Source organism: Melanerpes formicivorus, unplaced genomic scaffold (genome assembly GCF_026170545.1).
Source record: "Melanerpes formicivorus ecotype bairdi unplaced genomic scaffold, bMelFor1.0.p_v2 SCAF_41, whole genome shotgun sequence".
In the NCBI taxonomy this organism is placed as follows: Eukaryota; Metazoa; Chordata; class Aves; order Piciformes; family Picidae; genus Melanerpes; species Melanerpes formicivorus.
This window is the reverse complement of record NW_027142393.1, coordinates 5,202,862-5,225,902: the sequence shown is the minus strand read 5'-3', so window position 1 is coordinate 5,225,902 and position 23,041 is coordinate 5,202,862. Positions and strand designations below refer to the sequence as shown.

At 49.8% G+C, this 23,041-nt stretch overlaps 1 long non-coding RNA gene across 1 annotated transcript; it reads left to right on the top strand.

The window, feature by feature from the left end:
• The first annotated feature begins 504 nt into the window (after positions 1–504).
• On the top strand, positions 505–8,326 carry LOC137451308 (uncharacterized). The gene is made up of 3 exons (XR_010989775.1): positions 505–1,253; positions 5,614–5,662; positions 7,670–8,326. It is a non-coding gene; the product is annotated as an uncharacterized lncRNA (long non-coding RNA).
• The last annotated feature ends 14,715 nt before the right edge of the window (positions 8,327–23,041 follow it).

The window sequence follows — 23,041 nt, the reverse complement described above, 5'->3', positions numbered from 1 at the left end:
TAAACTGGAGCATGTATTTTCAACCAGAGAAGGTTCAAGTGGCTATCTTGGAATAGGAGTTAACAGGACTCCGGAGCAGCTCTCTGCCTTCCTCTTGTGTCCTTGTTTGTCTTGTTGTGTTCCTTCCTATTGTGCTCTTGCTCCCCAAACTGATTCAGACAGCTTGACTTCAGACTGACTTCCTGTGTTGCTGGAATCTGCTGGGTCTTTTTTGGTCCTTCTCAGGAGCCTTTCTGTCACCACTGAGAACTTCTCTGTGGACTGCTCTCCTTGGCAGTGTCTTCACTGGAGCTGTGGCCTCCAGCTGCTCTGATACAGCTCTCACTCTCTGCTGCCATACCTTGCACTCTCCAGGAGCCTCTGAGCACTCCCAGCTGCTCCCCAATGAAAAGAGCAAGCTTCCTCCTCTTCCTGGAGGGCCTTGCTGGTCTAGTCCCCCTAAAGGAATGCAAAGCTTCAAAGCTCACTGCTCCTGCCCCTCACACACCTTTCTGTCATGTACTGGTTGACAGAATCCCAGAGGCAGGGGAGCTCTTTGCAGAGCCACTGCCTGAATCTACCTCAAAGCAGTGACAGCATCTTTGTGCTGAGCAGATGCAGAGGTGCAGGTGGCAGGGGGAAGATGTGTGTGAGGAGAGTGCTGCTGGGAACAGCCATTACCTGCAAGGCACCTGGTAAGTAATGGTTGTTCTTTACAGTGGGGTGTAGCCATGAAAACACTATGATTAAGCCCTCAGCATCCAGAAGGTGCTTCAGAAGGTAGCCTTCTGTGACCCCTGCCACGATGGGCTGCAGAATGAGCTTTCTGTTCCCTGGCAGTGAAGGTCATGAGTGGCTGACCCCTATCACTCGGACCCCCTGCCAAGGTCTTGGGTGTGGCATTTCACAGGATCTGGCTCAGGAAAGGCAAGAGTGCTTCCAGAGAGCAGAAGCATACACTGGTGCTGTACAGACTGTGCCCCTAGGCAGCTGTACCGGTGGGACAGTGGCAGAGGTATTGAGGGGCCATCACCTTGAGCTGACAGATCTGGGCACTGCCTGCATATCGAAATGTCTTTGTTGGGGGGTGTTCTGGTTTTTGTGAATTGACTGCCAGGTTTTAGCCAGCACAAGCTCCATGCCCAGACACACAGTGCCAACAGCAGAGTACTGCCTGCTGCTGCCCCACCTCCGCTGCTGCTCCTCCCAACGATCCTCTTCACACCACCAGACAGAGTCATGGCAGCCAAGTGAAGCAGTGATGTACTCCCCAGGTAAGCGCTCCTGAATCTTGGGAAACTCATCTCACTCTCATTAACAGACCAGGTGAACTTAGAGCCCTTGAGATCACAAAGGGGCTGGGGGGCTTGACTCTCCCTCACCATAGCAAAGTCCATCTATGCTGCCAAAAAAAGGAAACAAAAATGAGTGAGAGGTGGAGGGAAGTAAGAGACCCAAGAAATCAGCAGATGGTACTCTCTGGAGGTTGTCAGAAACTCCCTTGTCTCTTGGAGCAGCAAACCAGTAGCAGTTTAAATGCTGGCATTTAGTTCTGATGGGGAGAGAGCAGGACAGGTGGGTTTTCCAGCTGCAGTTTGAGATCCTGGTAGCTCTGTTTTAGCTTAATTAAGATGTGCTGATGCTTGTCACACATGAAGGTAACAGAGTCTGAGTCTTTCCTTTCTCATTACACTGTGCTAACGTGGTGTCTGTTGTCATTGTTCCCAGCTGGAACTATGTGATGAGTGTGGGGTAAGGCTCAAAAGTGAGCTGCATGAGACTAACAAAGCCTGAGAACAGAGAGAACCTCTAGTTGGGATGTTGGCAGGGACACCTCACGCTAATCAGGTTGCTCACAGCCGCATCCAGCCTGGCCTTAAAGAGAAAAGACTCATCCTTTTCCCAGCATGATAAAACACAACAGCCCTTCAACGTTAAAATCTGGATGTCAATTAGGCTTTATTACATTGCTGCTTCCCAAGGCTCGATGGTCTGATGGAAGAGATGCCTTCTTTATTGCTGAGACAATGGTGTGGCACGGGATGGGCTCCAGAGGAGCAATGGCCTGATAGAAAATGTCCCCTAATTGAAACACCTTTTCTGAAAGCAATTTAGGCAGTACAAGGTAATGTTGTAAGAGGGGTAATTAGATGGTGGTCTGCTGCAATTGCAAGCCTGGTTCAAATAGTGCCTTGGAGCATCTTAGGATAGGAATTGCTGTAATCCCCAGAGGACCCCAGCACGTTCAGAAAACAGATCTCTGACTTTCAGAATTGTAAGAAGGAGGAAACCTGAAACAAAACCAAACCCCACAGCCCCCCAACACTGTAGTTTTAATGGAAATGGTCTGACTCAATTAATCTGGTTGGAAATTGAAGTGGTTTTGCCCTCATTTGGGCCTACAAAGTAATTCTAGTCACTGATTTATTTGAATAGATGTGAACCTTCCATCTCATTTTGGTGACTGTTGTGTCCTTGCAATCACTGCAAGTTTGAAAACTCTGTTTTCCCATTAATGTTAATGAGAACAATAAGGCAAATGAGTAAAGAGCTCCCTGATTAATCTCCATTTCATAAGCATGCAGGCTGGGGGTCTCCTACTCATTCATACTTGCCTTGGGGTAGGAAAGCAAGATCAGCACATTCAGGTGTCCCTCCCAATACCCTCAACAAATGGCTTTGGAAGCCTTGCTGGAAAGCAGAGAGGTTCTAGCAGCTCTCTAGAAAGCAAGAGCAGGGGACTTGTTCAGGGTGTGGAGGATGTCACACTAGGACCTGCACAGGGAAGCAGAGTGTTGCAGTGCTCTGGAGGCAGTCCCTAGCACGGTGGTGGCTTCAGACTGCACTGGACTTTTGGTGATGGTTTTGAAACTGTCCAAGCACTGAGTGCCTGTGCTTAGCAGTGTCTGATGCAGGTAAGAATGGTTTGTGTTTGCTCAAGACTCTCCACAGCACAAAAGTTGTGTAAGGTGTATCTCAGCATACCTCTTGCTATGGCAGAAGGTGGGTGTGGAACTGGTGGGTTTGCAGTTACAGGAGCCCCACAGACAGGCAAGGAGAGGAAAAATACCAGAGGCGCTCCAAAAGTGAGGGTGAGCTGCCTTTCAGAGGAGACTCCTGAGTCCTATGCACTTCCATCAACAGCTGTGAAATAGAAATATTGCCAGCTATGGTCTCTGCAGCAGGGTCTCTCCAGGCCAGGCCCATCACACAGCATGCTCTATCATCTATACACCCCATGTAAATATGGGGGAAAAACCCAGTATTGCAGACAGGAGGTTGTGAAAGAGAGAGAAGAGAAGCTCTGAGCTGTGCAGCTGACCCATGAAATGGATTTTGCTCTTCTAAACAGTGATTAGACACAGTACATCAAAGGGGAGAGAGCTCAGGAAGAGATGAATGATCCAGAGGAAACCTTTCTGATCATTCAATTACCTTTAATTGGCAGAGTCGGTCTGGCTGGGGCGGGCAGGCCTGGCAGAGGGTGTTGCCCAGGGTCAGCACTCGGAGCTGCTGTACTGGAAACCATCATTGCTGACCTGAACCATACAAAAATCACTCTAATCAGTAATCACTTTCCATATGGAGACTGTCTGCCCGCTTTGGAGCACACACCGTTGCCCCCTCAGACTGGATCCTTGCCAGCAAGATGGATTAAGCAACTTGTGAGCGACTCTGCTGCAGGCTAACAAATTGCTTAGTGCTCCAAGCTGGAACCTGTTCATTAGTAACCAGATCTCTTGGCTCAGCTGGCACTCGTCTGTTCTGATTGCTGGTAGCTTTCTTCTGAGGGTCTTTTTTCCCCCCAGTACCCTCATGGGAAGTGTACTCAAGTACTACAAAAGGCTCCTTCAAGGAGTTGTGAAATGAAATGAAGGGGTTTGGCTGAAATTCAGGATCACTTTCTTATAGTGGCAAATCAGTAAGTGAACTCCCTGGGCTAAAAAAGGAGAAAGAGGATGCATATTGTGTAGGTGGTGTAAAGTAAGCTCAAGCAAAGTGCTCGGGTGGGGAATAGCAGAGAGGGAGTCCCTGCTCCCTGGGACACTGCCCAGGCTCACCATCTCCTCTCCATGCAGGGAATTCAGACGACCTTAGCTCAGCATGGCAGCTTTCATGTAAGAACAGGCTAAGGAAGTTTATATTTGAGTTCTTCTACAACAAAAAATAAACTATACCAGAGAGGTGTGGAAAAGGCAACAGTGATGAGCACCAGCAGGAAAGGAAAGCTCTCCCTGGCAGGTGGGGTTTGGCTTCTCGTAGTCTAGCTCCAGCCACTGCTGAGCAGATCTGACCAGACCTTTGCTTTGGCCCTTTCTTGCTACAAAAACAACCCCAAGCCCTCCTCCATCTCTCTGCTTACCCAAAGCTGAAACATCTAAGTCCCTTTTCAAGGGACTTTTAACAGGTCAAGAGTGTGAAGTGTTTTGAGCACTTAATAAACTATTTTAGTTCCCAGAAAGAGGCTATGTAAAAGTGAGCAAAGCTAACTGGAAATCCAGGGAGTACAAATGAATAAGTTTCTTCAAAGCACCAAAGCTGAGCCTGAGCATGACCTGGGAGCTCACAGAACACACTACAGGAGACAGCCTCACACTGTTGTCTGATGGTTCTCAGCTCAAAATGCGCTGCAAGCTAAGAGCAGGATTGTTTCTGCAGAAGCAGCAGAAGGTGGTAAACTGATGGATGTGCATGGTTTGAAACTGGGGAAGAGAAACCATTTCTTTGGACTAATTTAAATTAGCTTGAAAACTCATTAGCATTCGTTGGTGCAGTAAGATTCCTTGGTGTAACTTTAAGGGAAAACAGAATTCTTTTCCTGGGCATTGCACTCAGTTGAGATAAGAGAGCATTGTTGTGTTTGTGTGTTAAGTAAAGAACCTATCCTGCAGTCTGAGAAGGGGGGTGAGGGGGGGAAAGCAGAAGAGGTGACCCCCCTGAAGTCCTTCACTGAAAGCCAGCAAGACTTCCATTAAGAGGAGATTATTCCTAATGCAATTCACATTTCCTTTCATTTCATTCTTCTCCCAGCGCCTCCGATGTTGTCTCGGAACCGCTGCACTAATAATGGGTGAAGAAATGGGGAGAGAGGGGAGAATGTAAAGAGCTGTAAAACTGCACTAATTGTTCTGTCTGAAGTGAGCATCGTGCCTGAAATGGAACTCTGGCCAATTTGAGTTCTCTTTTTTTCAATCTCTATTTTAACTACATTCTATTACAAACATCCATTCCGGGGTCTTTGTAGAATTGGGTTGGTTTATAGCTGTTTTAATTGCTTTTCCATTAGTCACCTTAGCGATGTGGAACAAAGACTTCAATGAGACCCAAGCTGAGCAAAACTCTCTTCAAATTCTTTTGGCCCTTAAAAGCCAAAGATGTGCTTAGAGCTGTGCCTTGATTGCTTGATCAGAGCGAGCCCAGCAGCCAGGGCGGTCGGGAGGTCTGTTTCCCCTGCCCAAAGCCTTTCCTCTCCAAGCACTCCTGCCCATCATCGCCTCCCATCATCTACATACAATGTGACTGGTGCAGACCTTTGTAACTGAGAAGTGAAAGCCATGAAACTTGCTGAATTCCAGTTCCCTTCCTGCCTCACTGACTTCTAACAGATGTTTGTTGTGCTCTTGACATATACAGGCAACCACAATGGACTGGGGGCCAGGGAGAGACCTGCTTCCCACATGAGGTAAGTGCCTGCCAAGCTCTTTCCCTGCCTAGCCTGGGCATCTGTGGACACTCCAAGTCCTCTGCTGCCCAAGGAGCATTTTGTGTATTGATATCTGAACTAATTATGGCGAATGCTCTGATGCAGCCCCATGTACTTGCTTATCTGTCTGCAGCAGCATGTCACAGGAAGAATGAGCAAAACCTGGAACATGAATACAAGAGCAGATAAAATGAAAGAGCGCTGAGCAGAGCTTGTCAAGCCCTTGTTCCCCCATTGTCAGCAGTGAAAAAAGCTTGTGGGAAACTTTGCAGATTCCTCTGAAATTTGATTTGAATATTGAACAGTGATATTTCTGGAAAGGATTGGGCTGATTTTTCTGTTGTTGTTGTTCTCAGTGTTAAAAAGTCTCTGTTACCACAGCCCAGCAGATCAGTGCTGCAGTGACTCTTATCAGGGCTATTCCAGAGCTCAGATTTTTGAACATCTCTTGAGTTAGTTGCAAATCACTTTTTGTATCTTGAAAAGCTGTCAGTTTGTTCTCTGTGCTGCCATGTAAGGAAGGGGGCTCTGAGCTCTGCCTCCCCTATTCAGCCAGCAAAGGGCTCCGCAGGAGAGCTGGGGTCTGCCTGCAGTGAGAGGCTTTCACTGTGCATTCCCTGCACAGCCATTGGCCTGGCTCCTCTGCAGGGCTTGAAGGGGAGGGCAGAAGGTTTGCAGGGGCAGAGACTCTTTTGAACTGAGGTGCAGGGGAGAAAGGCATTCTCTTTTGAGGGAAAGAATTGAGACCTCCTTAGGGCTGAAAGGCAACGTACATAATCATCCACCAGAGCGGCGAGGAAGCTCTGCTGGTTACCTGGAGAAACAGCCCTGAGCATGTGCAGAAGTGTGAGCTTGGCCTCCTGGGATGGACAACTCCCAGATCCTTCCCTCAGGAGCTGGCTTTTCAGCTCACACCTGGCAGAGTCCAGTTTCTCTTTTCAGAAATGTTGGAACCCTAAGCAGAGGAACTGCCCTCCTGGTTCAGCCTCAGTGTTTGCCCACTCTGGCAGTGCCTTCAGAAGGAAGAGCCAAGGGCCACCTAAGTAGCTGATGGACAGGCTCTGCTCCCACAGACATCTTACAGTCTCTGGGTATTTAAGTAAGTGCCAGGATAGCAAACATGACTGCCAAACCTCTTCCTGTTTGCCCAGGCCATGTGGCAGCACGTGTCCCCAGGCTGGGGAGCAGACAGCTGTGGGGAGCAGGACAGCAGCGAGGCTGCTGTGCGGTGAGGATTCCCACATTGCAGGTTTACTTGCTGCACAGCTGCAGTCCTTCCACAGTGGCAATGTATTTTCCTCAGCGATAGAGCCTTCAGATGACCCCAGCCTCATCAAACCCAGCCAACTGCAGAAAATTACCACCCAGGCTGGGAAGGCCAGGGGCAGCAGGCAGAGTGTCAGTAAGGCACTAATCCCCTGGCCGGTGAGAAACTAGGGATCATTTTGTCAACAAAAGAGGGCAAAAGCCCAGCAGAGGCCCCAGCATGAGCAGGTACTGTGCATGCATCTTCCTGCCCTCATCCAAGAGCAAGAGCATGACCATGGCATTCCTACTTGTGCCATACCAGCCTTCACCTCTTGCTCAGGAGCCAGCCAGTGCTCTGCTCCTGCACTGTGCAAGCATCGGTCTTGCAACCAGGGAGTCGCAGTCTTACCCTTGCTGCCTAATCAGAAGTTTGAGCTGGAGTTTCCAGAAGGGAAATACCAATGATTAACAATTGATTAGTGCAACTGCATCAATCTCAGGTGATTACCTGAAGAAGTGATTGTAATTTGCACTTCTGGATTGCTGCAAAGACTCCTGGCTTTAACTCGCATCGTTTCAGTTGATGGCTCGGGGATGTTTTCCCCCCCTACATGACATTGATGTGAGTATCTCTACAGGCATCTCCATTCCTGAAGGGAAGCAAACTGTGCTTTTCATTTTAATTTACCATGACAACTGATTTCTTCTTTATTTTTTTCTTTCTCAATCATCTCTTAGAGACACCAGAAACTCCTTCTCTCACTTGCCGTCTCGCAAGGGGCTCGTCACCAGCCTCCCTCTCTGTGATCTTCAGGAGAGGAATCTGGCAGTCAGCAGCCTCGGAGCTGAGAGAAACTGCTCTGGTGGCTCCTTGTTCTCTTGGTATCCATTCTGCACTGAGATGCTACAGTGAAGCAGAAGGACAGTGCAGAAGCTGAAGGCTGATGTCAGGATACACCAGGCACCAACACACGTTTGTACTCTGGCAATCAAAGGCTTTCCAGATGGTTTAGTTAAAAGAAATGCTGCTGTGGCCACAGCACAGAGCAGGCCATGCTCCTCCGTGCATGCAGGAAGTGCTGTGAGTTGTGCTTGGGGTGAGCAGCTGGGCTGGGCCAGGGAACATGGTGGGGCAGCTCTGTGTTTGCTCCTGGAGCTCGGCAGCCAGCTCCATGCCCCATCAAGGCAATGTCAGCTGCCTCTCTAGGTGAGCTGCAGCGGGCAGCACGGCTCGCTGGGAGCCTGTGTGCCCTGAGAGGCTAGGGTAGGCAAACCCCTGCTGTGCCTCATTAGCATATTGACACTGAATGGGAATCAGGCTGAATCTCTTTTATGGGGTGGATTTATGAGATGAATGAAACACTTCATATCTGAATATGCTGGCACTCAAGTAACTCAGTCCTATAATAAAATTATAGTGTGAGCAGAAGAGATGGCCTCAGTGCTCATTCAAGTTTCTAATTTGGAATCAAACTGCCACTAAGAGAATCCAAATAAGAGCCTCTGTGGCTGTGCTGATCAAACCTGTATTTAACCACAAGCCTTAGCATTCAGATGTGTTTAGGAAAACAGCCAAGCCAGCCCATTCCAGATGCACAGGATGAGAAATAATGTTGTGATTTCAGGCTTCACTGCCTGCAGTGCAGCTGGAGCAAACAAGAGTTAAACCAAACCCCACTGAGAACATGCACAAGAAGGCAGAGCTGTCCTGGAAGTGGCTGAGCCTGGTCAGCTCCCCTCCTGGGCTGGGTTTTGAAGGTGGTACTGACAATAGTGAGAGGTGCCAGTGAGAGGTGATAGCACTTGGCACAGCTCTGGGTAAAAGACTCTAACAGAATTGTTCAAGGTTTGGCTGTGTCATCAATACTTTAGGGGAAGGGAGGCCATCCAGAGGCACCTTGACAGGCTGGAGAGGTGGGCACAAGCCAACCTCATGAGGTTCAACAAGAGCAAGTGCAGGGTCCTGCATCTGGGTCGAGGTCTGGCACAAATCCAGCCTGGGCAGGGACTGGCTGGAAAGCAGCCCTGAGGAGAGAGACTTGGGGGTGCTGGTGGAGGAGAAGCTCAACAGGAGCTCTCAGTGTGCTCTTGCAGCCTGCAAAGCCAGTCAGATCCTGGGCTGCATCAGGAGAAGTGTGGCCAGCAGGGCAAGGGAGGTGATCCTCCCCCTCTGGATGTCACAGAGGCCCTCGTGCTCTAAGCCTGTGATTTCCAAAGCTTGCTCTGAAAGGAGGATGGAGAGAGAAAATTTAGAGAGCAGCACTTGCACCCTGTTCTGTTCTGGTTTACCAGAGACTTCATGGTTGTTCCTGGTTTGGTTTAGTTCTTTCCCTTGGGGTCTTCCTTGCCTCCCCACGAATGTCTCTTGCAAAGAGGAGCAGCAGGAGCAGCAAACCTCCACTGCAGAGCTCCCTGGGCACCTGTGACTGGAGTGTAGGTTATACAGCTCTGAAAAGGTCCCCAGTAGTACTGCTTCTGCTGAGCCAGGTGACAGGGTAGAAGCACAGCTGAGAGGAGAGGCCATAGCATGGAGAAGCACAGGAATGAGAAGTGGAAGATGTCCATGTCCCCAGGCTTCTCATGACATCCCTATTTTCTTTCCCCAAAGCCTGCATGCAGCAGCAATAACGATCACCAAAGTAATGCTTGCTTGCAAGGGCTAAGTCTGCTTACAGTGTCTGCACAGTGTCAGCACAAAAGTCATGCACCAGCTAGGTTTCACTTAAATCCTCTTTTCAGGCCATAAGCAGAGCTGCAGTGATGTACAGTCTGTGCTGCCCTCCTGACAAGGTTGAGTTTCACTGATTATTGCTTGGATGATTCTCAAGCTGAGTTTCATTTGTGTTCTGTTGTACTTCAGGTATTCACCACTTCAAATTGCTCATTGCTTTCACACTGGCATTGTTTTTAGAGGGTGGAGGTGCAAGTCCATTGCATGGCAGAATTCATCTCTCTGCTTCAGAGGAGGTGTAACTGGGGAGATGTTTATAGCACAGCACTCTGCCTAGTATCCACTGTCAGTAGCAGCAGCCAGTCAGGACCCCTGGCCTATACTTTTGTGTAGTTCTAATGGGCAGAAGCCACTATGATGACAAATAACAGCAAGCAGAACATTTGCTCCTTGCTTCCAGAAGGACACTGAATGGCAGGGGCATAGCCAGCAGCCCCAGCATCATGCAGCCTGCTTTTCCTGGTACGTGGTGGGGAGAGGCTGCTTTGCTTTTCCTCTCCCCTGCCCCATCAGCACAGCTCTGGCAATGCAGAGCTGCCCATTGCTTCTCTGAGCTGTGGCACATCTGAAACAGAAGCTGTGTTGCCTAATGTTTTAATGGTGCATTGGCTCAGCTGGCTCGAGGGGACAAATGCCCTGAGCTGTGATGATAGCCATCCCCACAACCTCTCTGCTCTTTCAGGGCTCTGCCACTGGAGCTGTAACTAGGATGGATGCAGTTTAAACTCTGCCATCCCAGCAGACTGCAGCCCATAACAACAAAGCTGCAGGACTCATTTGTCCAGAGGAAGGAAGGAAAGCAGCATAAATGTGAAAAATAGTGTAAAGGTTTTTTCCCCCCACCCTGCACTTCTGGACTGCTTTTAGCTTTCCTTGCCTTTATTTTGGTTATTGATTTTATTGCAGCAGTGTTAGCAGCACCGTTGGACACTGCAATATTTACACGAAGAGAAATGGCTTCCAGCTTGTCAGCGTTCATCAGCTGGCTGTGGGTCCCTGTAATGTACCCAGCTATTAGTCAGCTGCAGTGCCTGGGCTTGACAAATTGCCTTCTCCTCTGGTTAGTGAATAAAAATTTTGCAAAGAAGAGCTTCATTATGCTTTTCATGAGGTTTTAATGGTTAGCCCCACTAGGGCCGAGGTGGCTCAGATTGCATTAACATTTTCATTATCATTGCAGATTCTCAGGCTTCTGTGGAGGAAAATCTCAGAGCCTGGGAAGGAGTGAGGCACTGAAGTGTGCTCCTGCAGCCATTCCCCTTCCAGGAAGGCACTCTCAGGTGGGTTGCTTGTTGATGGGCAAACAACCTGCTTGTAGGTGCTTCCCTGAGGGTTTCCTTGCTCCTCTGTGAGCATCCTGCCACTGCTGTGGCATCACTGTGCCAGGGCCAGATCATCCAGCCTCGGTCCTTCTCAAGATGGCTTAGAGCAGCAGCACAGCACTTCAGGTTGAGTCCTCTGAAACCATTCTTCACATGCTTTGGTACACTGAGCTAAAGCTGTGCTGCAGCAAGGTGGTGCATGAGCTTTGCTCTAGAAATCTCACTGTGGCACTGGATGTTTGTTTGATCCTTCTGCTTTTAAAAGGCTTGCTAGCAATTTACCTCAGCAGGAGAAGGCCCAGGAGTGTGCTGTCAAGGCCAGAGTTGCCTCTTTTCTAGATGGCCTTGATAGGTGGGGAAATGTAAAGTGTGGTGCTGTGCTCAAGATGCTTCCTGGCGCACCAGGGCAGGCATCCACTTCAGTCCCTCCAAGACACTTGGGGGCAGAAGCCTTGGCAGCTTCTGCTGGCTGCCCATCAGTGACTGCAGTGATGGCACTCGGAGGGATCTGGGCAGGAGGGAGAGTGCTCAAGGGAGTCATCATGGTCCTTATGACCATGAGAGGATCCAATTGGTTGTGTTCAGTAGTTTCCCTATCTTTAGAGCTCCTGAATTGGAATAAGACCTGATTATTCCACTCGGGGGGTTATGCACAACGGGTTGAACATTGTGCGCTGGTGGATTCTGCACACAACATAAAGCACCAGAGAGAGGCATCAGAGGTTTGCTCTCCATGCTGGGCCTTGGTCAGTTTGGGTCAGACCTTCAATGATTTGCAGGTTCTGATTCTACAGCTCATGAAGTGTCAGGAATGTGTTGTTTCTCCTGTGTGGCTCGGGGTCTTCGGGCAGAGGTTGTTTGTTCAGGGCTTTTGCTTTGGTGGGGGTTTAACAAGGTTTAAGGCCGAGGTTTCCTGTGGTGCCTGCAAACAGCCTGGTGTAAGGAAGTTACAGGCATGCATCTGGAGTGTCTGGCTCCGGCCAGTTTAAGTCAGACACGTAATTCTGTCAACTTTTCTAGCATTTAATTCTATAGACTTCAGAAAATGGTTTTGTTTAGCTCCAAGTTTCACTGAACCGCTCTGATTGCTTTACATTAAAGCAAATAAACTAATCACCAGGAAAGACTAATCTCCCTGATCTGATTTGCAGGGAACAGTATGGATCACTGAGCATGCAACCTTCTATTCCCTTATCAGGTGGCTTTGATATCCTTTAAAAATCCACTTTCTATTGACTTTGCAGCTCCGAGGCTAATAGCCCTCTTCCCGCTCGGCTCTGGGCTGGCGGCGGGGAGAACCGGGACTCCAGACAGCAGCCCAGGGCTGCTATTGACCTCTGCATCCTTACTGCATCTGCACCATCAAAAAGTGAACTGGAATGGCTATGAAGAGAGGGAAGCCTGCAGGATGAGGAGGGAGTTTGTCAGCCCCTGAGAACTGCCCACAAGGATGTTTCATGTGACTCGCGGTGGAGCAGAGGGCAGCAGTGCCAGTCAGGAAGCAGCCATGGGAGGCTGCATGCAGCAGGCTTTGGGGTTTTATTCTTAACTCTGTTTCTCTTCTAAGTTTTGCATTGCTGACTTCCCCCCTCCCCACCCCCCAGTGGTTGGAGTTGTTCATTCTGGCAGCACGTGTGATGTTCCTAAACCAGAGAGTGGCTCAGGCTGGAAGGGAGCTCAGAGCTCATCTCCTCCAACCTCCCCACCATGCCCAGGGACACCTCTCAACTACACTCAGCTGCTCAAGGCCTCATCCAGCCTGGCCTGCAACACCCCCAGGCAGGAGGCAGCCACAGCCTCCCTGGGCAGCCTGGGACAGAGTCTCAGCAGCCTCCTGCTCAACAACTTCTTCCTCAGCTCCACTCTAACCCTGCTCTGCCTCACCTTCAAACCATTCCCCCTTGGCCTGTCTCTAGACACCCTCAGCAGAAGTCTCTCTGCAGCCTTCCTGCAGGATCCCTTCAGGTCCTGGCAGGCAGCTCTGAGGTCCCCCTGGAGCCTTCTCTTCTCCAGGCTGCACAGCCCCAGCTCCCTCAGCCTGTGCTCACAGCAGAGCTGCTCCAGCCCTTGGATCATCTTTGTGGCCTCCTCTGGACTCACTCCAGCAGCTCTGTGTCCTTCTCATGCTGGGGAAACCAGAACTGGACACAGAGAAGTCCTATGTCCAAAAATTGATGTCTTGGTGAGTAATCTCCAAGCTTTGATACTTACTCATTATGACCACTAATGCCACCTTTGCTTTTAGCCTGCAAAGAATGTTCTGGTGTACATTCTTCTGGCCCAAATCTCTAGATGGTGTAAACCAATTTTATCCAGGTATGATGCTATCATTGCTCTTAGGATACTCTTCTCCAGGAAATAGGGCAAGAGGCCTGAAGTTGCACCAGGGGAGGTTTAGATTGGATATTAGGAACAATTTCTTCCCCAAAAGGGTTGTCAAGCCCTGCAACAGGCTGCCCAGGGACATGGTGGAGTCCCCATCCCTGGAGGGATTTAAATGACTTTTAGATGTGGTGCTTAGGAACACGGTTTAATGGTGGCAGTGCTGGGTTAAGGGTTGGACTCAGTGACCTGGAAGGTCTTTTCTAGCCTAAACAATTGTATGATTCTGTGATCCATGGCAAACTCTGATGGTGCAAATGCCTGGGAGAAAGGAACAGTGTGGTTTGTAAAGAGGAAATTCAAAAGAACTTTTGTTTTGCAGTTTTCACTGAGAGTTAAACTGTAAATTGGTTTAACCAGGAGCCAGCAGTAACCGAAACCGGCGCTGGATTAATTCACATAATGAGTGTTTTCATATTCACTCTCTAGTATCCAATGGCCTCCAGTAAGCTGAGCAGAAATGTGATAGTAAGTGGAGACAAGAGGTCTCAGAAGAAAGGTTTCCATATTCAAGTTCTCCAGAACCTCTCTTCCAAAGTATTGATATCTCACTGCACCTTCTCTGCTGTCAGCTCGAAGGCAATAGGAATGTATTCTTAGTGCCTGCGAGCTCTGTGTAAGGAAGGCAGTCCCAGCGGAGGAGAAGCAGCATATTAAAGTGTGCTTTGTGTCACAACAGCACAGAGATCTGCAAGCAGAATTCCCTGCTTTACAGATAGCGTTGCTGCAGACAAATGCATTTGCCACAGACAGTTGAGTTAGCTTCCAAAGCGCCCTGCAATGGCGCTGCCGCAGTGCCCATCAGTTCTCAGGGGAGCAAGGACCTGCTCGAGGGGGTGGGAGGCATGGGCACAGGAGATGTTCAGGTGGCCCTCAGCCTCAGCATTATGGTGTGGAAAGGACAATGATTACCATCAGAAAAAAAAGAGCTAATTGTATCAATGGAATGAAGCTGGAGGTGGGGAGATTCAGGCTGGAGGTGAGGAGGAAGTTCTTGCCCATGAGAGTGGTGAAGCCCTGGGATGGGTTGTCCAGGGAGGTGGTTGGGGCCCTGTCCCTGGAGGTGTTTAAGCCCAGGCTGGATGAGGCTGTGGCCAGGCTGATCTAGTGTGGGGTGTCCCTGCCCATGGCAGGGGGGTTGGAACTAGGTGATGCTTGTGGTCCCTTCCAACCCTGACTGATACTGTGATACTGTCTTGCTAAGGCAAACCTCAGTGAAGCAGCTGTGACTGTGACTGTGCCTGTGTTGATGCTCTGTCCAGCCAAGCCTGTGGAGCCTTAGAAGGAAGAGTTACACTCAGTGCTTACTGTTTGAAAACATAAAGAGGCTTTTTAAAGATTAATGCCATTTATTAATCTTTTTATGGTGGCAGCCCCCTGCCTGGGCCAGGGAAGCTCCAGAGCAGCAGTCCTGGTGGTTGCTGTGCTCACAATGTTTGACTCCTCTCTCAGTTGCACCCCGCTGCCACCATTGGCTGTGTGCTGTAGAACATCCTCGCTGCCATGGAAAGCGCTTTGCCATATTAGCAGAGAGCTTGGGTGTGCTTGGGGCTTGCTTAACAACCTAAGCAAAGCTGAAAGCCTGATCAGTCCCTGTGGGGAGGATCAGGCAGAAACTCCACTGTTTCAGGTCGCTCTAGCCCTCGTGGTGCCATTCAGCGTGGCTCTCTCTCGCAGGTCTGGTCACAGCAGCATCACAGGCTGGGTGCAGAGCCGGAGGCTCCCGGCTTTGCACGCAGTGAGGAACGCATTTCTTTGTGGCTCCTGCTGTTTCATGTGAAAATCTAGCACTCATTTTTCACTTTGCATAGGCTGATTCATGTGTGGAGAACTGCTGCTGACCCCCATGGCTCTCGCAGGGCTGGATGTATCATGTCAAAGGCACACCACATGTGCCAGAAGGTGCCCATTTCCTTGGCACACTAACAACCCTCAGGTAGTCACTGTGGCACCACCACCTGCAATTGGAAGACCACTGGCCTGGCAGAAGTGGGAGGAGCACCTGGATTCCAACCCAAATCCCCAAAGCACAGAGACACAGAGAATTGCAGTGCTCTTGGCTCCCCTTTCACCTGAGGGTCTTGACACAATTCAAATCACTTCTTTAAATGTCTCCCTCATGGTTTGTCCTTGAACACAGGAGTGGAGCTTACAAATGAGGCACAGATATGTATGAAAGAGGATACTTCTGTAATGCACATTTAATTCTCAACTTGCATGTCCCTCCTGATTACAGCTCTGAACTGATTCTTCCACAGGGGAGAGACATGTATAATACACACACACATAATGTTTTTCCTGTAATAGTTATTTCATCCTCAACTTGCATGTCTGATCTGGTTGAAGCTCTGAGCTTGTTCTTCCATAGGGCAAAGGTATCTTCACTTGGAAGACCCCACCTGAGGAACTGTAGTAGCTGACCCCTGCTTTTGCTCAGCAGTCTGTTTGTTGTGCTTTCATTACTATTATTTAATTAGAGCACAGGAAGAAGACTCAGCCCCAAGCAGGATGCTGCTTTCAGAAAGGTCCAGATAATCATCCTAAAAGCAAGAGTGCAGCTCATGTAGCTGCTGCTGCAGGTGGGTCTGAGGGGTCTGTGTGGTTGTGGTTTACAGCTCTGGAAATGCAGTTGGGCTCACAGAAGTCCTTGACAGCTCTGCTGAAATGGACACGAAAGTGAAGCAGCCCCAAGTGTGGCTGGCAGGCATCCCCTTCTCACCTTTTCACCACCATGTTCACACTTTCATTTCTTTGCTGTTTTTTTCCCCTCAGAACTTTCCACCCAGAAACTTAAACTTCAAGTGTCATTACTTTGCTGAAAATTAGTTTGTCCTTATTATTCCTCATCACCTTTTATCTTGTAATTGCTCTTTAGAGCTTCACACAATCTCCCCTTTGCATCCCTCTTCGTGTGCTGTACCAGTCCTGATCTTCCCCTGTAAGCAGCACAGTCAATACACACAACCCGTAAGCACCAACCTGATTTGCTCTCTGCAATAATTGGATTCTGCTTTTAATTACAGGTGGTAATGACATTTTAAGCACCTTATACAGGTGTTGGGGGGGTTTATGAAATGTTAAGCAACATTAAGGAAGTCTAAGCTCCTGGAGCAGTGCCAAATTTCAGAGGTGCCTTTCAATTCCAAATTGCAGGTTTTATGTGAGGATAATTATAGCTCTGGCCACCTGGACTGCTGCTGCTGGAGTCAGGCAGAGCAGGGCAGCAGCCCTGTCTGCGTGCCACACTCCCCATCTTCTCTCTTCCTACATGTTTGCATTTAAAATTGTTCCAAATATGTTATGGGCTGTGTTCTGATCCCCAGGAACACTGCACAGCCATCTTTTGGTGTGTGTTAGCCAAAGCCCGTGACAGAATGAGGCACTGCTGTGTACTGGCAGTGTGGCTGGGGCTGGGTGACCTTGGAAAGGAGATCTGAATCATGTTGATGGCCTCCTTGATCTTGGGGGAGTTTTAATTCACATCTATAATTCCAGCCTGAGAAAATTAGAGAGTTGTTCTGGAGCTAATGGGAAAATAGATGGGCAGCCAGAGGAGCTGCCCTTCTCCCTCGTTCCTCATGGAGCTTCTCCTGCAAGATCTCTTTTTGCTGGCAGCAGCGTCGGAGAGTTTGGGTTTCCAGCACCGGCAGATGCTCCTCTGGACTCCAGTCCTGTCTGTTTAAAAGGAAGTGAAAAAGGCAGCACGTTTGTGTCCTGCAGAAGCCTAATTCTGCTCTCTCTTCCTGCTCCTTCCCTTCCCCTCCTGCAGAACCTCTGCTTATTAGCACAAAGCCCAGAGGCTTATCCAGCACGCATCGCCTGGGTGCTGCCGGCAGGGTCAGGACACCGCCGCTCCTCAGGCCGTTCCTGTTAGAACACTCAGCTTTATTGCTGAGATTGAGCTGGATTCCTCATCTCTAACAGCCTCTGCTGGTGTGAAATCCTGGCTTTAGTGACGTCAACAGCACTTCAGCTCTAAGGACTTCGAGCCTTTTGAACTGCCACTTAAGGAGCACTTAAGGAGCGCTGGGATGCTTTGCCCTGCAAATGGGTGAACCTGGGGTACACAGCTAAACAACCCCGGGGGGTCTCAGCCTGAGAGAAAGGAGGCTCAGGGGACACCTCCTCACTCTCTGTAACTACTGGAAAGGAGGTCACTGAGGTGGGGGTCGGTTCCTTCTCCAGAGTAACAAGGGATAGAACAAGAGGAAGCAGCCTCAAGTTGCACCAGAGGAGGTTCAGGTTTCTTTCCCTAAGGAGTTGCCAAGCCCTGGAACAGGCTGCCCAGGGAAGCAATGGAGTCCCCATCCCTGGAGGGATGCTGCACTCAGGGCCGTGGCTTGGTGGTGGACTTGGCTGTGCTGGGTTAATGGTTGGACTCAGTGATCTTAAAGGTCCCTTCCAGCCCAACCAAGTCTGTGTTTCTATGCTGGGTAGAACATTCCTGCCTAGGAACAGTGAAAACGGGCAAATACTTCAACAAGGGTTGTGAAGGAAGCTTGACAATCAACAGCCAGAGGTGGAGCTCACACCACTGCTTCTCTTGCTTGCCGGTCCCTAATGAACTCGCTGACCTTCCCTGAGTGCTGCAGTGGCTGCGGTGCTGGCACGAAGGTTCCATTTCTCCTTGTAGGGAGCCTGACCTCTGGCTGGGTGCACAGACCTGCTTTGATAAACCAGCAACACAGCTTCTGCATTTCTGTCCATAGAGAAAGAATGTTCTAGATGGCTCAGAAATAATTCACAGTCTGTGGCATGGGAGCTCTGTGTACCTAAAACATTTGGTCACCCAGACTGGCAGTGCTGTCCAGTTCTGGGCCCCTCAGTTTAGGAAGGACATCAAGACACTTGAATGTGTCCAGAGAAGGGCAAGGAGGCTGGGGAGGGGTCTGGAGCACAGCCCTGGGAGGAGAGGCTGAGGGAGCTGGGGCTGCTTAGCCTGGAGAAGAGGAGGCTCAGGGGAGACCTTCTTGCTTTCTATGACTCCCTGAAGGGAGGTTGGAGCCAGCTGGGGGTTGGTCTCTTCTCCCAGGCAAGCAGCAGCAGAACAAGAGGACACAGTCTCAAGCTGTGCCAGGGGAGGTTTAGGCTGGAGGTGAGGAGAAAGTTCTTCACAGAGGCAGTTGTTAGCCATTGGGATGTGCTGCCCAGGGAGGTGGTGGAGTCACCATCCCCAGAGGTGTTCAGGAGGGGATTGGACGTGGCACTTGGAGCCATGGTTTAGCAGTCATGAGGTGTTGGGTGAGAGGTTGGGCTTGATGATCTTTGAGGTCTTTTCCAACCTTATTGATTCTATGATTCCATACTGTTCCCTCTCCATAGCAAATGCTGAAACCAACTTTTCTCTTCTTCTCTACAGGTGGAGGGAAGAGAAAGGAGCCCCTGCAGCTGGGGCATGCCATGCCAGCTCTTACCTTGGGGTTAAGTTTTCTGGAATACTTTTTTTCCCAGTTTTGCTCAAAGTCAGCTTGAACTTGAAAGACTTCTCCATGCTCTTATCTCTGTACCAGTGGTAGAAGGCATGCCCAGTGGCCAGATCCTGCTCACTGCTGAGCTCTGTTGGGGTTGTTACCCCTCCCAGCATGAACTGGTGATTCCCCAGTCCAGTGTCAATTCACACAGTGAGAGGAGGAGGAAGGAGACCAGAAGACTCTTCCTGTTCTCAAGGTCTTCCTCAAGTATGCTTTTGTGTTTGGTATTAGGAATTAAGCCCAAACTTATCATATTGAATTGCTGACTCTCCTGTCAGGACACAATACCATCCCAAATGCTTCTCCTCAGGGCTCTACAGCCAGAGAAAGTTACTCCAGGGCTCTGGATCAGACCACTGTGTTTTCGACCACCCTGCAGGAGATTGCTTTCTGAAAGCAGTTTCCAGGGTGCAGACCTCTGACTTTGGCTGTTGTAAGGCAGGCATCAGCTGCCTGAACTGGGAGAGAGGCTGTGGAGAGATCTGGAGTGCTTGGTTTCAGTGAGCATGGGCCTGTCTCAGTGCTTAGGGGAGAAGGTGTTTGCTGACAGCCAGGTCACAGTGCAGGTTCTGTGTGCAGAAGGAGCACTCGGAGGCTGCTGCACGGACCAAGGTCAAGCACTCAGCAATCAGTGGGAGAGAGAAGGTGGCTGCAGTCATTAGGCACTGAGCTTGTGGTGAGTACCCACTGGACATGATGAGCAGTTAATCTGCAAGGTTCTCTCCCCCAGGCTGAGGGGCTGATATGATGATAGTCTTCATCGAGGGCAGTGCCTGCTGCCTCACACACCCAGCACATGGAGAGGCTGAGGATTGTTCTGGCAACGTGCTTCAGCCAGAGACAAACTGCAGAATCTATAGGTCCCAAGGTACATTCCCCAAAGGGATTTGCTGCTCTGCTGGTCTTTGTTATTGCCCTTTAGCAAACACCATGATGTCTGAGGGACATCCAGTCAGGGTTCTGTTCATTTTCAGTGTCCTCCTTCTTGGGGACTAAACTAGCAATCTGAGCCAAAGCAAATCAACCCTTAGGCTGTGATATATGAAAGAGGATCCCTTCTGAAACAGAAAAACCCTCCAGAATGTTGCTGGGTTTGGCTTTCATCAGCCTGTGGGCAGCTGGCTGGTTTGGGTTGGGTTTGGTTAGGTTAGGTTGTGGGGGGTTTGTTGGGTTTTTTCATGGTTGGTTGGTTGGATGTTTGTTTTTTGCTGGTTGCTTGCTTGCTGGTTTTGCTTGGTTGTTGTTTTGTTGCTGGTTTTGGTTTGTTTTGTGGGTTGCTTGTTTGTTTTTAACATATTTGCTCAAGCAGCTGCTTCCCCCTGACTCCCCTCCACCCTCCTCTTTTAATGAAAACCAGACTGTAAAATGTTTTGAATAAATATTGTCTTTAGAATGTGGAGCACACAATGAATTGCTAAGTAGTTTTATTCCCTACAAGGATGTTGGGCAAACAGCAGTTCCTCTTTAATATCTTCATTTTCATGCAGTAAAGAGCTGAGAGGTCTGCATGGGCTGAGGGGTCTGTCCCCATCGGCAGTGCTGCAGGTCCAGGTCTTGCTCTCCACAAGCTGCTGGATAGAGTGGAACTAGAAAAAGATAAATCACTGTTTTGCAGGGAAGAGTTTAGTGACTCAAGTGAAGGCAGCAGCCTGGCTAAGTGCCTGCTGTGGCATTTGGGTGGGGTTTTCCCTTTTTGTCTTTGAACCAACAGGTAAGTTCCCAGTGCACAGTGGTGGTGTGGAATGTGCTGTGAGTGGCAGCTGCTCTGTGCCTCTGGAGAGGGACAGGTGATGAAGGAGCAGCTTCCAGTCTCACTGATGTGGTGGGGAAAAGGAAAGCTTCCTCTGGTCAGTGTTCACCAGGTCAGGTGTGCCCCTGGAAGGATGCCCTGTGCTTCAGACTGCTGTGCTGCTGCCTTCCCTCAAGGCAAAACAAACACTGATCCTCAGAATGGCAATTGCCTCTGCTCTGAGCTGCACTTAGCTAGAAAGTGTTCTTCTCTTTGAGGAGTCACAGCCTGGCCTGGCCAGCAGCTTTGCAGAGGGGATCCTGCCCCTCTGCTCTGCTCTGCAGTGCTGCCTCCGGCTCTGGGGTCTCCAACACAAGGGAGACACAGACCTGATGGAGAAGGGTCAGAGGAGACCACAAAGATGGTCAGGGGGCTGGAGAACCTCCCCTGTGGGGGCAGGCTGGGAGAGTTGGGGGCTGTCAATTTTGTCATGACACCAACAAACTCTCCTCCAGAATATGGAGCACCATAGGCAGTAAGGGAAATGTCTCCTTTCCTAATAGCCACAGGGAGCTATTCTGTGTCCCACACCAAGCTCCCTTCCCAGGGGCAGGCTGAGCACCAGGATGCTCATGCTAAAACCTCAGCCTCTGTGCAGCAGCCTTCACTCAGTGGAGACCAAGGCCACCCAGGAGCCCTGGAGCAGCAGAGCAGAGGGAGGATGAGTGGTGCTGGAGGGAGCAGGAGTCATCCAAGAGGAGCTGGGATACTCATGACCCTTTGGAAAACTGGAGGGAATTCTTTCAGGAGCTTTGAACTCTGACAGGCCAAAGAGAAGAGATTTGAAGCAAAGAGCAACCAGCAGCTCTTCCTCAGCTGCAGCACAGTGAAGCAGAGGCAGTGAGAGCTGGACAGAGCACTCTGGGCAGCAGTGGAGGCCTCTCCTGTGCTCTCCCCAGCCGAGGTATGTTTGCTTTCCACTTCTCACCTCCCTGTGCAAACCCAGGTCATACTGTGTGCTCTGTCCTTGGTCATATTTGATGTTGCAGCAAGAAGACAAGATGCCATTAGCTGTTCCCTGAAAGGCCATGCTGAAGGTGTTTCTCTCTAATCTGAGGGATTTCAACCATAGTGAAGTAAAACAGGAGTTCAAACTCTGGCCTCAGCAACTCCCTAAGCTGACTGTAGCACAGAGAACTGAAGTTCCACACTGAATTGGATATCTCACAACTGCTGCAAGGCTGCTCAGCTGGCTTTACAGCCACTGCTGTCAGTTGTTCCCTGTGGGAGAGATTCCTCCAACCTTAGGAGATGCTCCTGCACATTTCAGCCAGCCATTAACAACCCCCAGACATCAGGATAGATTTTAACCACTTTAAATCAGCACACTGAAGACGTTTGTTGTGAAGCTCATGGGCAATCCCACCCCAGCTTGTAAATGTCTGTGGGTACCAGAAGGGCTCCTGGCACTGGATGGAGCTGCAGGGGTCCCAGCTAAGCCATGACAACTGACCCTAGATATGAGCTTGACCTGTCCTAAACACAGAGTAATGTCCATTAGCCTGAGCAGTGCAGGAAAGCCTCTCCCCCGCAGCTGGACTGGGTCAGGAGAGCACACCTTGTCATTTCAGCTTAGCTCAAGCTGCAGGGCCTCAGCTGGACAGCTGAGCCTTGAGCACCTCTTTGTAAGGCCAGGCTTAAGCCCCTGTGCTTTGAGGCAGGGCTTACACTGCGGAATTGATGGCAACACTTTGCATGTGCTTCGTTTCAAACCCTGTCAGCAGCCACACTGGGCTTGGATTCATCCATGGAGGAGCTGAGCTGCAAAGCAGCAGCAAACCTGCAGGGGTAGGCTGCTGTGGAAATGCAATCCACAAACATCTGCAGAACCAGCTCTGCAGCTTTGAACTCGTCCTGCTGCTCTTCTGTGCCTTTGACAATGCTCCCTGCTCCTTTTGTCCCTCTTAAACTGGGGTGGGGTTTTGCTACCAGCACAGTGTTTGAAGTCAATTTTCAGATTCCATTCTCTGCTGATCAGGGGGAAAAGGAGAACTGTCCCTGCAGTGTTAGCATGCATATTGACCACGAGCTGAGCAAGACCCTCTCTTGGAGTTTTTTTGAGTCAGGAGCTTGCTTGTCAGCATGCTGGTGATAGATCAGATGTAAAGAAAATCACTTCTGCAAAACCAATTTGCTAAGAGGCTTGTAAAATCCATTTTTAAGAAGTTACTGAGGCGAGAAAGCGAAGGACCAGCCAACCAGATATTTTGATCAGCTCTTCAAGGTCAAAACCTGATTACTAATTCATCAAATCCCTTACTGGAAGCACTGTTTGAAGAGCAAACAACTCTGGGAGATGTTTCAGCTGATAATTCTGAACCCACAGAAGGATGGGGAGGAACAAACAGAATGTTTTACTTGCTGCTGGCAGTGCTGCAGTGGTCAGAGCTGTGGCCTCCAAAGCACTGGCAGCCC